This window comes from Budorcas taxicolor, chromosome 3 (genome assembly GCF_023091745.1).
Source record: "Budorcas taxicolor isolate Tak-1 chromosome 3, Takin1.1, whole genome shotgun sequence".
NCBI lineage: Eukaryota > Metazoa > Chordata > Mammalia > Artiodactyla > Bovidae > Budorcas > Budorcas taxicolor.
The window spans coordinates 62880296-62894467 of NC_068912.1; positions in this window are offsets into that span (position 1 = coordinate 62880296).

Genomic DNA, 14172 nt, shown 5'->3' on the forward strand with positions numbered 1-14172 from the left:
TTCTCAGGTAGGTTAATCACTGCATCACTTAATACAACTTTGCAAAAGTGGTATGTAGGAGATTTGAAGTTATGCACTAATGACATCAAGGAAAATTCTTTGTCTTCTTCTTTTCCACTTAAAATTTTATTCCTAAAAACACAATGAACTTTTCAACAGAAATAATTCTTAAGAGGAATGAAAGGTGCATAATAAATTGTAAAGTTGTCAAAATGTTTCAAAGAATACCCAAATGGCATTTGCAGTAATTATTTCAAGTCTGATATGGGATAGGAAGTTGCAGGGGTAAGGGGGGGTAGATAAAAGATCATAAGAATAGAAGATCGTAAAATACAGTACTGACTAGGAAATGAGTATCTAAAGTATGCTTGAAGAAAACATATTTTTCTTTTGTTTGACTTTCCCTCTCCACCTTTCTATGAAGCGTCAGAAATTGGTCACTCCCAGAGGCAAGGTACAGAAATAGATAAATGTGTGGTCTAATGTGATATGGCAAATTGACTATTCCTATATATTTTTTTATATCTGCTTTCAGTCAGGCATGGACATAATGATGAAAGAATTCTTGGGCTTACTGAATGAATGAGGATTGATGTGTGTGTGTATGCTATTTGCGAAATGTCTTTAAAAAAAATTCTTTGGACTTTTGGAGATATTGGTGCGAGGAGTGTGAGTGTGTGAGAGAGAGAGAGAGTGAGAGAAAAGGAGAGAAGAGAGAATAAGAGAAAGAAGGAAGTTTTTAAAGAGTTCAAAATTGAGAGCACTAACACTGTTCCTACATTCCTGCCATTCTTGTTATCACTTATTCTTAGCTCCTATCTTTCCTTCTCAGGTTAGTTTGTGTGTAAAGTTCTCTGGCTCCCAGGCTAAAAAGAAATGAAAACAAACAAGTAAGTTTACACCACAAGACATGAATAGAAAGATCAGCTTGTGACTTTACACCATATAAACAAAGAAATTCCCTGATAAGAGCAACCACCCACCATTTAGCACTTGTCCAGCTGCACCTGGCTGTAAGTAGACATCTCTTTAGTGGCTGTGGAGTGAGGGCTGCAGAGGGGCCTGGTGCCAAGGTCCCCACTACAGTTAATGGCTTTGCTTGCATTGATTTAAGCCTAAGCCTAGCTCCTGGGAAGCAGCTTTGCTTGGGTGCCATGATTCCTTTCAAAAAAATCAATAGTTATGAATACACAATTATAAAACTTTTCAATGAAGGAAAAAAATACAGTTTAAAGTATAATAAAAAATCAGTGTGACTGTTAGAATCTCAGAGTGTTACTGCAGATTACTTCCTTTGGGGCAGCAAAGGTCATACAGTTATATACTGTCTTTTAAAATCAGTGAATGCATAATATTTTTTGCTACTCTGAATAAGAATCATTAAACAAATTCATAAATCAATGAAGCATACAGATGCATCACTTTAATTATCATTTCTGCCAAGATGGTTGGTTTATATAATGTAATTGTTTACTGCTTCCCAGTATTACATTGGAAAGGCTTGGTTGGGCCACCTCATATTTCATACTATCCTAATTTTAAAACTATTTTTATCCTTCAATTTATTTTTAAATTAATTTTTATTAGAGTATAGTTGCTTTATAACGTTTTAATTTCTCCTGTACAGCAAAGTGAATCAGCTATGCATTAACATATAACCCACCTGTTAAGGATTTCCTTCCCACGTAGGTCACCACAGAACACTGAATAGAGTTCTCTGAGCTATATGGTAGGTCGTTAGTTAGCTATTGTATAAATAATACATAGTAGTGAATATATGGCCCATTCTTCCAATTCATACCACCCTCCCTTTCTCTCCCCCTACCCCCAGTATCCATATGTCTTGTCTGCATCCTCCATGCCTCTATTTCTGCTTTGCAAATAAGTTCCTCTCTATTGCTTTCTTGATACACATATAACTGATATTATATTAATACCATATTTGTTTTTCTCTTTCTGACTTTCTATACTCTGTATGACAGTCTCTAGGTCTATCAACATCTCTGCAAATTTCACAATTTCATTCCTTCGCTTCAGTTCAGTGGCTCAGTCATATTCGACTCTGTGCGACCCCACGGACTGCAGCACACCAGGCTTTCCTGTCCATCACAACTTCCAGAGCTTGCTCAAACTCATGTCCATCAAGTCAGTGATGCCATTCAACCATCTCATCCTCTGTCATCCCCTTCTCCTCCTGTCTTCAATCTTTCCCAGCATCAGCGTCTTTCCCAGTGAGTCAGTTCTTTGCATCAGGTGGCCAAAACTATTGGAGTTTCAGCTTCAGCATCAGTCCTTCCAATGAATATTCAGGTCTGACTCCCTTTAGGACTGACTGGTTGGATCTCCCTGCAGTCCAAGTGACTCTTGAGAGTCTTCTCCAACATCACAGTTTAAAAGCATCAATTCTTCAGAACTCAGCTTTCTTTGTGGTACACTCTCACATCCATGCTTGACTACCAGATAAAACATGACTTTGACTCAATGGACCTTTGTCAGCAAAATAATGTTTCTTCTTTTTAATATGCTGTCTAGGTTGGTCACAGCTTTTCTTCCAGGAGCAAATGTCTTTTGATTTCATGGCTGTAGTCACCATCTGCAGTGATTTTGGAGCCCCCCAAATAAAGTCTTGCACTGTTTCCATTGTTTCTCCATCTATTTGCCATGGAGTGATGGGACTGGATATCATGATCTTAGTTTTTTAATGTTGAGCTTTAAGCCAGCTTTTTCACTCCACTCTTTCACTTTCATTAAGAGGTTCTTTAGTTCCTCTTTGCTTTCTGTCATAAAGGTGGTGCCGTCTGAATATCTGAGGTTATTGATATTTCTCCTGGCAATCTAGATTGCAGCTTGTGCTTCATCAAGCCCAGCGTTTCTCATGATGTACTCTGCATATAAGTTAAATAATCAAGGTGACAATATACAGCCCTGATTTACTCCTTACCCAATTTGGAACAAGCTTCTTGTTCCATGTCCAGTTCTAACTGTTCATTTTTCACCTGCATACAAATTTCTCAGGAAGCAGGTAAGGTGGTCTGGTATTTCCATCTCTTGAAGAATTTTCCACAGTTTGTTCTGATCAACCCAAGAAAAGGCTTTGGCATAGTCAGTAAAGGAGAAGTAGATATTTTCCTGGAACTCTCTTGCTTTTTCTATGATCCAACAGATGTAGACAATTTGAATTCTGGTTCCTCTGCCTTTTCTATAACCAGCTTGAGCATCTGGAAGTTCACGGTTCACGTATTGCTGAAGCCTGGCTTGGAGAATTTTGAACAATACTTTGCTGGTGTGTGAGATAAGAGCAATCATGCAGTAGTCTGAGCATTCTTTGGGATTGGAATGAAAATTGACCTTTTCCAGTCCTGTGGCCACTGCTGAGTTTTACAAATTTGCTGGCATGTTGAGTGCGGCACTTCCACAGCATCATCTTTTAGGATTTGAAATAGCTCAACTGGAATTCCATCACCTCCACTAGCTTTGTTTGTAGTGATGCTTCCCATGGCCCACTTGACTTCACATTCCAAGATGTCTGGCTCTAGGTGAGTGATCACACCATTGTGGTTATGTGGGTCATGAAGATCTCACTTGTATAGTTCTTCTGTGTATTCTTGCCACCTCTTCTTAATATCTTCTGCTTCTGTTATGTCCATACCATTTCTGCACTTTATCGAGCCCATCTTTTCATGAAATGTTCCCTTGGTATCTCTAATTTTCTTGACGAGATCTCTAGTCTTTCCCATTCTGTTGGTTTCCTCTATTTCTTTGCACTGATCACTGAGGAAGGCATTCTTATCTCTCCTTGCTATTCTTTGGAACTCTGCACCCCTGGTGGCTCCAATGGTAAAGCGTCTGCCTACAATGTGGAAGACTGGATTCAATCCCTGGGTGGGGAAGATCTCCTGGAGAAGGAAATGACAACCCACTCCAGTAATCTTTCCTGGAAAATCCCATGGATGGAGGAGCCTGGTAGGCTATAGTTCATGGGGACACAAACAGTCAGACATGGCTGAGCGACTTCACTTCACTTCTTCTTCTTCTTTGCCTTTAGCTTCTCTTCTTTTCTCAGCTATTTGTAAGTCCTCCTCAGACAACCATTTTGACAATTTGCATTTCTTTTTCTTGGGGATGGTCTTGATCACTGCCTCCTGTGCAGTGTCACGAACCTCTGTCCACATCTCTTCAGGCACTCTATCAGATCTAATCCCTTTAATGCATTTGCCACTTCCACTATATAATCATAAGGGATTTGAGTTAGGTCATACCTAAATGGTCTAGTGGTTTTCCCTACTTTGTTCAATTTAAGTCTGAATTTGGCAATAAGGAGTTCATGATCTTGCCACAGTCAGTTCCTAGTCTTGTTTTTGCTGACTGTATAGAGCTTCTCCATCTTAAGCTGCAAAGAATATAATCGATCTGATTTTGGTATTGACCATCTGGTGATGTCCATGTGTAGAGTATTTTGTGTTGTTGGAAGAGGGTGTTTGCTATGACCAGTGTGTTCTCTTGGCTAAACTCTATTAGCCTTTGCCCTGCTTTATTTTGTACTCCAAGGCCAAATTTACCTGTTACTCCAGGTATCTTTTGACTTCCTATTTTTGCATTCCAGTCCCCTATGATGAAAATGATATCTATTTTGGGTGTTAGTTCTAGAAAGTCTTGTGGGTCTTCATAGAACCATTCAGTTTCAGCTTTTTCAGCACTACGGTTGGGACATAGACTTGAATTACTGTTATATTGAATGGTTTGCCTTGGAAATGAACAGAGATTATTCTGTTGTTTTTGAGATTGCTCTCAAGTACTGCATTTCAGACTCTTTTGTTGACTATGAGGGCTACTCCATTTCTTCTAAGGGATTCTTGTCCACCGTAGTAGACATAATGGTCATCTGAATTAAAATCTCCCATTCCAGTCCATTTTAGTTCACTAGTTCCTAAAATGTCAGTGTTCACTCTTGCCATCTCTTGTTTGACCAGGTCTAATTTGTCTTCATTCATGGATGGACCTAACATCCTATTAGGTCCATGCAAAACATCCTGTTAGGTTCCTATGCAATATTTGTCTTTACAGCCTCAGACTTCCATCATGGGTCACATCCACAACTATAAGTTTCATTCCTTATTATGATACTAATATTTCATTGTATATATGTATTACATATATATTCTTTATCCATTCTTCTGTTGTTGGACATTTAGGCTGCTTCCTTATCATGGCTATTTTAAATAGTGCCATTAGGGTGCATATATCTTTTTGAATTATGATTTTCTCTGGGTATATGCCTTGAAGTTGGATTGTTGTTATGCAGTTATACTGTTTTATGGTAGTTCTAGTTTTAATTTTTTAAGGAACCTTGATACTGTTCTCCATAGTGGCTGTAGAAAAAGATCTTAATGACTCAGATAACCACGATGGTGTGATCACTCATCTAGAGCCAGACATCCTGGAATGCGAAGTTCAGTGGGCTTTAGGAAGCAACACTATGAACAAAGCTAGTGACGGTGATGGAATTCCAGCTGAGCTATTTCAAGTTCTAAAAGATGATGCTATGGAAGTGCTGCACTCAATATGCCAGCAAATTTGTAAAACTCAGCAGTGGCCACAGGACTGGAAAAGGTCAGTTTTCATTCCAATCCCAAAGAAAGGCAATGCCAAAGAATGCTCAAACTACCGCACTATTGCACTCGTCTCACACGCTAGTAAAGTAATGCTCAAAATTCTCTAAGCCAGGCTTCAACATTTCGTGAACTGTGAACTTCCAGATGTTCAAGCTGGATTTAGAAAAGGCAGAGGAACCAGAGATCAAATTGTCAACATCCATTGGATCATAGAAAAAGCAAGAGAGTTCCAGAAAAACATCTACTTCTCTTTTATTGACTATGCCAAAGCCTTTGACTGTGTGGATCACCACAAACTGTGGAAATTTCTTAAGAGATGGGAATATCACCCTAACCTGCCTCCTGAGAAATCTGTATGTAGGTCAGGTCAAGTTAAACCAGGTCAAGTTAAACCGGACATGGAACAGACTGGTTCCAAATTAGGAAGGGTCTACATCAAGATTGTATATGTCACCCTGCTTATTTAACTTATGCAGAGTACATCATGAGAAATGTTGGGCTGGATGAAGCACTAGATGGAATCAAGATTGCCAGGAGAAATATCAATAACCTCAGATATTCAGATGACACCACTCTTATGGCAGAAAACAAAGAGGAACTAAAGAGCATTTAGATGAAAGTGAAAGACCATAGTGAAAAAGCTGGCTTAAAATTCTCCATTCAAAAAACTAAGATCATGGCATTCAGTCCCATCACTCCAGGCAAATAGATGGAGAAACAATGGAAACAGTGACAAACTTTATTTTTGGGGACTCCAAAATCACTACAGATGGTGACTGCAGCCATGAAATCAAAAGATGCTTGTTCCTTGGAAGAAATGCTGTGACCAGCTAAACACCATGTTAAAAAGCAGAGATATTACTTTGCCAACAATGGTCCATCTAGTCAAAGCTATGTTTTTACCAGTAGTCAAGTACTGATGTGAGAGCTGGACCACAAAGAAAGCTGTGCACTGAAGAAGCATAGATGCTTTTGAACTGTGGTGTTGGAAAGACTCTTCAGAGTCCTTCAGACTGCAAGGAGATCTAGCCAGTCAATCCTAAAGGAAATAAGTCCTAAATATTCATTGGAATATTCAGTCCTGAATATTCACTGACGCTGAGGCCGAAACTCCAATACATTGACCACCCGATGCAAAGACTCATTGGAAAAGACCCTGATGCTGGGAAAGATTGAAGGCAGGAGGAGAAGGGGAAGATGGAGGATGAGATGGTTGGATGGCATCACTGACTTGATGGACCTGAGTTTGAGCAAACCCTGAGAGTTAGTGATGGACAGAGAAGACTGGTGTGCTGTAGTCCATGAGGTTGCAAAAAGTCGGGCACAACTGGGTGACTGAACTCAACCAACAGTGGCTCTATCATCTTACATTCCACCGAAAGTGTAAGAGGATTGTCTTTTCTCCATACCCTCTCTAGCATTTATTGTTTGTGGATTTTTTGACAATGGCCATTCTGACCAGTGTGAGACAATGCCTCATTGTAGCTTTGAATGCATTTTTTAAATATTAGTGATGTCGAGCATCGTTTCATGTGTTTGTTGCCCGTCTGTATCTCTTCCTTATAGAAATGTCTGTTTAGGTGTTCTACCCATTTTTTGATTGCATTGTTTGTTTCTATGATATTGAGCTTCATAAGCTATATGTATATTTTGGAGGTTCATCCCTTGCCAGTTGCTTTGTTGACAAATATTTTCTCCCTTTCTCAGGGTTGTCTTTTTGTATTGAAAAACTGTTTTTTTTTTTCTTAATGACAGCAAGAAGAGTTGTCTTTGAAAGCAATACAGGGTCAAATTTTGTCTTTGTCCTTTCCTTGGGTATTCTTTTTTCCTTTGACATTTCTAAAATCTGGTCTCAAACTCAGAAATGTACATCTCAGTTTATGTTTCTTTGAGTCAGGTTCACGGAAATCATCTCAGGTTTTCAATAAAACTGTCTTTATTTCCTTCTCATCCCCACCTTGCCTGTAGACCAAACCTTCTAACTGTACCTTTTATGGCCAACAAAATGGAACAGATGTGAAAGAGCAGGGTGACTTTTAAGAAGTTAGATTCTTCATGGCGCTAAGAAACACTGCAACCCCAGGGGATGCTTCTGTAATGATGCTGTTTTAAAACATCAGGAGTGGCTGAAGATTAGTGATGTGTGTATTTGTAGTGGTGGTGACTATGTTTTCAAATCTTAGCTACAGGAGAAGCTAAGATCCATTAGATCTTAAGACTATAATCCTCTGGTTCTGTGCTCTGTTCTCCAGACCCATATTGGGGGGCACTTTCACCTCCATGACTCTGCAAGGCAAACTCACCTCTTAGGCTCTAGCATAGGGGTAGCAGCCTGGGTGATCTCTGAATGCTCCGGGGGCATTTTTCCCCTTTTCTTTAAAAAAATAGCACATGTTTGCAGCTGAATAGTTATATGGTCTAGAACTATGTGCTTCAAGAAAAAAGTCCCACCATTTCCCTTCCCTCTGTCCTGCTTTCTCTGTCCCTTTTATCTCAAACTGGCTGTGACTCTGCTGATATAATCTCTGTTCCTGGCTTCTGCTGAGATGGCTAAGTACATAAGCTTCACCCATGATCTCTCTATCAAATGGTTGTTCAGTAACACACTTAATGTTCTCTTCAACGCTAAGTGAGAATGTGAGAACAAACGAGAAAAGTGAGGAAAAAGAGAAACGCTTTTTCATTTTTTACAATATGGACAAGCTGAGAATTTTCTAAATCTCCCAAGTTCTGGCTCCTCTTTCTTCTTAATGAGATCTTCTTCAAATCAACATTTTTTTCTCTTTCATTTTACTATAAGCAGTGAGGAAGATTCCAGAGAATATCCTCAGTAATTTGCTTAGAAATGCCCTCCACTAAATATTAATTTTATCATTCTCAAGTTCTACTTTCCATAGAATATCAACATTCTCAATTCAATTCATTTCTTTGAATCTTTATAGCAAAGCTCAGCTTCCCAACAGTCAATAATCTAATTTTCAAAACTATTTCTCATTTCCATCTGAGATTTCGCCAGAATGATCCTTCGTGTCCCTTCTTCTACCACAATTCTGTTCGTTACTTTGCGTGTATTCGCTAAGAAAATGGGAGCTTTCTGTCCTGCTCTCATCATTTCCTTCTGAGTCCTCATCACAATCACATTTATTGTCCATATTTATGCCAACAGTTCCTTCATAGCTATTTCAACTTTTTACTGGCATGCACCTTAAAACTTTTCCAATCTCTACCTACTAGCTTCTTCAAATACCATTTCCACATTTTTAGGTATATGTTAAAACAGCACATTGTTTCTCATATCAACATCTATCTTTGTCAGTTCAGGCTGCAAAAGCAAATACCACAAACTGGGTGGCTTAAACAACAGAAATTTCTCAGAATTATACAGAGGGGAAAATCAAGGTTCTAGCCAGTTTGATTTCTGGTGAGATCTCTTTTTCTGGTTTATAGGTGACTGCCTTCTCCCTGTGTGCTCACAAATGGTGAATGAGTGAGAGACACAGAGACCGAGACACATACACACACAGCATAAACAAACACAGACACAGAGATATTGCTTCTTCTTATTAATGGCCACAGTTGTACTGGATTATAACCTCATTCAATCTAAATTATCTCCATATGTATTCACATTGGGGATCAGGACTTCAATATATAAATTTAAGAGAGCAAAATTCAGTCCATAGTAGCTTCTGATGCTCCTTAATCGTAACTCATCTGGAATTATGGAGTAGAGTTTGAGTAAAGATGGTTTGCCAAATTGTTTCTTCTGACTATGAGACTATAATGACACAAATGAGGAGTGGGTGTTTACACTAGTCAAAAGGATTCTAACAATCACAAAAAAGTGTGACTGTGACCTATTTCTATGTAAGTATGATGGATAACTTTCATTTTACAAACACTTTGCAAGTCTGTGTAGGAAGCATTGTATTCCCAGGTGAGTATTCCCCACTCCATTCCCTTTTACTTCCCTCCCCCACCCCAAATATCTGTCATATTTCTCAGCTTGCAATTTAGCTTTGGGTTAACAGACAATACTTTTATACATTTGCTGCAGAAACTGTTATGGAAAAAAGCAAACTATTACTGTTGCTGTATTATATTTTGTCACAGAAAATCAAATGTGAAACAATAGAGGCTAGAAATATAAAAAAAATTCATAAAATTCTGAATCTAAGAACAGATCCAACAAAAGTTTATATCTTTTGGAAGAGTACTTAGGTGAGTGCATAGACTATATAATGAATATTCCAAACTTCATAATCTCACTTGAATATCTAGATTTTTATGAAAACATTTTCCTATTTCACTTTAAATCATTTTATATAGATTTTCTCCCTTTCTATCTTCCTTTCTGCCTTTTCGCCACTCTTTCTCTCTCACCCTTTCATTAAGTAGTTTTAAATCTAGACTAGTTATGGTCAATAAGGCAAAAGTAGCTTACCTAAATTTTCTAGTTGCTATGTAGATTCTGTGCAATTACTATTTATAAAGTGAAAATTGTCCTCTATATGTATATTTCATTCATACATTCTGGCATTAACAGATAATTTGGTTATCATTTCTCTTTCTAATATATTAGCAAAATTACTATTAATCTTCTGATTACTTCTAGGAAGTCATTTTGTGGCAATAGGAATAGATGGGACTATGTAGTAGGATGCATGGCTTTCAAAACATATTTGGCCAGTGTGGTACTTTTAAAACTATCGATAAAATGCTGGCACATGTTTTTGAGATGAAATATATCACCTTGGATAAGAGGAGGAGCCAGAGAGAGAGATGTCTCTTTTCCTTGGATGTGGCCTGAGCCTGAGCTCAGTGACAGACTTAGTCTGAACTATTACAACAAAAACACCATCGACTGGATTGTTTGTGCATGAGCGTGCATGCTCAAGAGACCCCATGGATTGCTGCCCGCCAGGCTCCTCTGTCAATGGAATTCTCCAGCATGAATACTGGAGTGGTTTGCCATTTCCTCCTCCAGGATATCTTCCCAACCCAGGGATCAAACCCCCATTGTCTTTGTCTCCTGGATCGGTAGACGGATTTTTTTACCACTAAGCCACCTGGGATGTCCCACAGATGGCTTGTAAACAACAGAAATTCTTCTCTAACATTTCTGAAATTTGAGATGTCCAAGATCAAAGCACAGGGTAATTCAGTGTCTAATGAAGCAGTTTCCTTGTTCATAGACGCTACCTTCTCAATGTGAGCTCATATGGTAGAAGCGGTAAGTGAACTTCTAAGTCTCTATACTTTTTATAAGACCCCACAATTCCAAATGTCTCACCTCCTAATATCTTCACACTGGGGAGTAAATATTCAACATATGAATTTGAGACTGACGGCAAACATTCAATCAATAGCAATGGCCTACATCTAACTAACCATTTTCTGAGAACAATCCTAGATTTAGATTTATTTCAATAGAGAGAAGATGCTTTACAAGTTCCAAGGCTAGGTATGAAAAAGGTATAATTTCCATCTAGTTTGTCCTCCCTGGATTTGCTTTCTCTATAGGAAGCCAGATGTCATGTTGAGCAGCCCCGTGGAGACGCCTGCCTGACCAAGAATTGAGACTTCTTGTCAACAACTGACGCCAACTTCCTGGCCATGTGAGTGAGTCACATTGGAAGTTCAATCAGCTCAATAGTAATGCTGGCAAATATTTTTCTTTTCTCTAAGAAAGAATGTGTTTCTCTATATCCAGCTATGTACACACACAGAGAAAACACACATTAGCTTATTACAAAAAATTTGAAGCATAAAATTTGTCAATAATAATAAAATATATAGTAGTCTTTATAAATTCCATATACCTGTCCTTTAATATGACATCCTATTTCTTGCAAAATTTATTACCAGTTTTTATAATTTATCACCAAAAAATAGTGTCACAAAGTCACATTTTTAATGAATGCTTGTTACTGGTTAATTCAGCAAAGGATTCACTCATATTATTGATGTACAAGTGTAGTTTTGAGAGATAAGTACTGTTTGATATTTTTGTTTACATTAACAAGCAAAATAAAAGTGGAAAAACTATATTGCCACTTTGCTTGTTCATCAACAGCATGAATAACTTCTCTAACAAACTACAAAGTGCTTCCAAATACTGGAAGTATATCCTCTCAATATTTTATGCTGTTGACAATGTGATAGATATGGACATAATACACTTTAAAATATATTTCACATTATTAGTATTTTCTGTATTGCTTTCTTAAGTTTAGGCATTTAACAAAATAGTAACTAAGCCAAGATTTACAATGTTTGCCCAGGTCTATTGTATAAATCCTCACACCATGACCAATTCCAACCTACAAATTTAGGTCACAGGATGTGGAGTTGGGAAGAGAGATAGCACACAGTAGCACACAGTTCTTGAGTGTTTACATTACACAGACAAAAAACAGAAGTAAATAACTTCAAAAGCATTGATTATAGTAAAAGAGTAAAATTACTGAAAGTTATGAGTCTTCAGTGTTACCTTTGATTTTAATATGATTTATGTATAATTTATATAATAATTTGCTATAATGTTTATATAATTGCACTTTAATAATGCCTTTATTTAACAGCTAGCTTCTTGTGGCTCAGCTGGTAAAGAATCTGCCTGCAATGTGGGGGACCTGGGTTCGATCCGGGTTGGGAAGGTCCCCTGGCTAAGGGAAAGGCTACCCACTCCAGTATTCTGGCCTGGGGAATTCCATGGACCATATAGCCCATAGGGTTGCAAAGAGTTGGGCATGACTTTTACTTTTAGGAGTTCCCTGGTGGTGCAGATGGTAAAGTGTCTGTCTACAATGCGGGAGACCTGGGTTTGATCCCTGGGTTGGGAAGATTCCCTGGAGAAGGAAATGGCAACCCACTCCAATACTCTTGCCTAGAAAATCCCATGGACCGAGGAGCCTGGTGTCCATGGGGTTGCAAAGAGTCAGAAATGACTGAGCGACTTCACTTTCTTTCTTTTGCTTTCTTTGGTAATATTCCTGAAAATTTAAGAATCCTCTCTGTCAGACATGTGAGGCAGCTCCAGCTCACCAATGCTGCTGACCCTACTGACACCTTGACTGCAACCTCATGAGAGATGACGCTGAGTCAGAACCATCTAACTAAGCCACTATTGGATTCCTGACCCACAAACACTGTGAGAGATAAAAATGTTTTTTGGGTTTAAGCCACTAAGTTTGGAGATAATTTGTTATGAGGAAATTAAATGGTTAATACACATACAAACTATATTAGTCCCCTAATCTCAGTAAAATGTGAAAAGCTAAATCATTTTATTTCTTAAAAATGAAACAACAGATCTTATAGGATAAAATAAAAGATAATTTCACATTTTGGGGAAAATTTTATATGCAAGGAAAAATGATCTTTTTTAAATGAGAAAATGATTACAAACATCATATAGCTGTTTGATATGAGTACAGAGTGTTAAGGGAAAGAAAATCACTAATTACTTGATCTGTACAGTGAATTAGGATGCTAAAAAATAACTGTTTCATGTATAACAATTGCTTTATGATTTTTAAGGACTAAAGACTGTTTGCTGATTTTTATTTTGTAATGTTCCAATTTTGCTTATTTGATTTAGATACAAAATTTTTTGCTAAAATGTTCTAGCCATCACAAATTCATGGGAAAAATTTATGTTGTATAATTAATATAGGCTAAAAATTAGTAATCAAAAATACTAACTAAAGTTATAAGACAAAACATGTAATATAGTCCAGAAATTAATGTGGAAATTACTTGGTAAATGCTTCCAAAGCTTAAATGTGAGAATGGGACAGCATCCTTTTGAGAATCAGATGATGCCTCATTTGAATATTTGGGTTTCTCAATGTGACAAAGTTTCTTTCTTTCTTTTTCTCCTTCCTCCTATAAACTTCCATATCTTTAGCACCCAAAATTGGATCAATCATAAATCAAAAATTGTAACTCTTGACTTATCCTCATTGTTGATTCACCTATGACTCTCATTTATTTTTAAATTTTTCTTTGTAATGACCCTATCCATGTCAATCTACCACCAAACATCTACCCCACAACTAGATTATCAACAATTTATATTTTCTTGTGCTTTACTCCCCTATGCTGTCACATAATTATTTCCTACCTATGTTGTTATGGACTGGGTTTTTGTTCATTCAAACCCTCAAAATTCATATGGTGAAGCCCTAACTTCCAGTGTGCAGGTATTAGGAATTGAGGCCTTTAAGAGCTAATTAGCTATGAGTGAGGTCATGAGAATGGAGCCTCCATAGTGGGATTAGTTTCTAACAAGGAAAGAAAGATACTGGAGAGTACTCTCTCCACACTTGAAGATACATGAGAAGGTGGACATGTAGCAGCCAAGAAGAGGGCCCTTACCAAGAATTAAAACTGCCAGCCCCTTCACCTTTGACTTTCCAACCTCCAGAGCTGTAAGAAATAAAATTCTGTTGTTTAAGCTACATAGTCTATTCTATTTTGCTATAGCAGCCTGAGCTGGCTAAAACATAAGGAAACTCTGGTTTTGAATTTTGTGTTAATCTTAACTGGCTTTTAA